Source organism: Gekko japonicus, unplaced genomic scaffold, assembly GCF_001447785.1.
Source record: "Gekko japonicus isolate JY-2015 unplaced genomic scaffold, Gekko_japonicus_V1.1 scaffold1380, whole genome shotgun sequence".
NCBI lineage: Eukaryota > Metazoa > Chordata > Lepidosauria > Squamata > Gekkonidae > Gekko > Gekko japonicus.
In genome coordinates, this window is record NW_015174316.1 from 426,234 (window position 1) to 428,435 (window position 2,202).

Here is a 2,202-nt window from a genome sequence, read left to right on the forward strand (position 1 = left end):
TCCATGATGGCACACAAGCGTGGAGGCTTCCCGCCTTTGCCGGCCAGGAGCAGGGGAGGGGGAGAGCCTTGCGTTCGGGGGGGAAGAACTGGAGATTGGATTCATACCCCGCTGCCCTTCACTACCCAAAGGTGTCTCAGAGTGGCTTACAAACTCCTTTTCCCTTCCCCTCCCCACAAGACAGGCACCCTGTGATGTAGGCAGGGCTGAGAGAGCTCTTGACAGAAACGGCTTTTTCAAGAACAGCTCTTATCAGAACTATGGCTTGCCCAAGGTCATCCAGCCAGGTGCAAGTGGAGGAGGAGTGGGGAGTCAAACCTGGTTCTCCCAGATCAGCGTCCGCGCACTTAACCACCACACCAAAGTGGCATATGAAGTGCAAGGCCTAGGACCTCTGAAGGATGTTCCGACCCACTACACCAGATCTACAGCAACACAGTGACCTTTTCCATTGGCATTCCGGTAGAAGGAATTGGTAGAGTTGCATTCTGGTCCACCTTTTATACCTGTGTGAAACACTATAGGTGGACCAGTGAAAATCAGCAGAAACTCCATCTGGTAGAAAGGTGTGCAGCATAGTGGTAGAACAGGATAAAAATAAGAATGAGGATCCCACTCAGGTTGTGGCTTAGGCATATAACCAGTTTGGATGACTTCCCCCCCGAAGGAGAACAAAACATTGGAACTTACCTGAAGGTTTCTTCTCTTCAGTGGGGCGAAGTCATCCACTTCCCACCCAAAATAAAGCAGAATAAAATCTAGTTGGACACAAAATCTGTTATGAAGCTGGGCTATACGAAGATTGGAGGATCAGCCTCGCTCTGAGCCAAGACAGTCTACACAAATTTGCACAGCCCTGCCTGGGGCGAGAGGAGGCGTGGCCTAACCAGTCTGGATGACTTCGCCCACTGAAGAGAAGAAACCTCCAGGTAAGTTCCAATGTTTCGATGTCTTTCCTTTACACCTAACAGCCCTCTAGAACAAGCAAACATTTAGGTTTCAAATGAAGTTGCCTCTTACATGTAAGACAGGGTCTGCCAGCCTAGAGGGGATGGAAAAAAGCATGTGTTTCACTGAAGAAGTAGTTTCCCTTTGAAGGCAACCATGAACTTTGTAAGAGATGACATCACTGGCTCCTTGCAGGAGGGGTCCCCAACGTGGTGCCCACCAATGTCTTTCCTGGTGCCCATGAGCCAGATGGGGGTTTTGCCAGGCCACTTGGTGGTTGTGCCACCACCCTGTGGAAGAACTGTAAAGATGTCTGCAGGCTCAAAAATGTTGGGGACCCCTGCCTTAGAAACTACAGATGAGTGAAGATACCAGAAAACATTTACACACACCATAGGCCCTCCATAGCTGTGATCAGAGTTTTAGTATCTTACATTTTGCCCTCCTTGGACTCAATATTGTTTCATTTCAACTATCTTTGTACCTTTTTTTTCCTAAAGGGAAGGTGGTTCAAGCAGGCTCTACCAACAGAAGTGCCTTGGCACCACAGAGCCAATTAGTGTTCCCTGAGCCTCATGAATTCAGAAAGCACATCTCATTTCTTGAGAGGTCCTGCTGACACCCCTTTCCATGCAATAAGAGCCAGTTATGCTGCACACCAACCGGATGAAAAAGCAACTGCAAGCTTTGAATCAAGAGTTGAGTTTCATTACACTGAATGTAACATAGTAAGCAAGAGGCAGTTAAAAGCTTTCCCTTTGTCAGACCGCCAGCAGCTAAACACCTAAAAGAGGAGTCGTAGTCATTTCTCAAAGCAAGATCCTTGCACAGAATGAATGCAGTTCCCTTTGCAACCCATTCAGAGATACTGAACAAATCCCTCCCCACCCCCATCTACTTGCCAAGGCTTCTAACTGCAGACCACAAAGGGACAGAACAAAGTTTGAGTCCAGTGGGGGCACCTTAAAGACAAACAAAGTTTTATTCAAGGTATAAGCTTTGGTGTGCACACGTCCTCAGATAATAATGAAATGGAAGTTACCAGTCCATACATATAGGTAGAGGGTGAGAACGGTAAATTAGCATACAGCATAATGAAGATGTTTAACAGATTCAAGAACCAAGCAGGAATAATGAGCTTAGTTTATATGGTTACCATTTGCTTGGGTTTAATTCCGGGGGGAAACATAGTGAAGGAAATAAATAAGTCAAAATTGGAGACTGATGGGCAGATGTATTCTTAATTGCAGAATG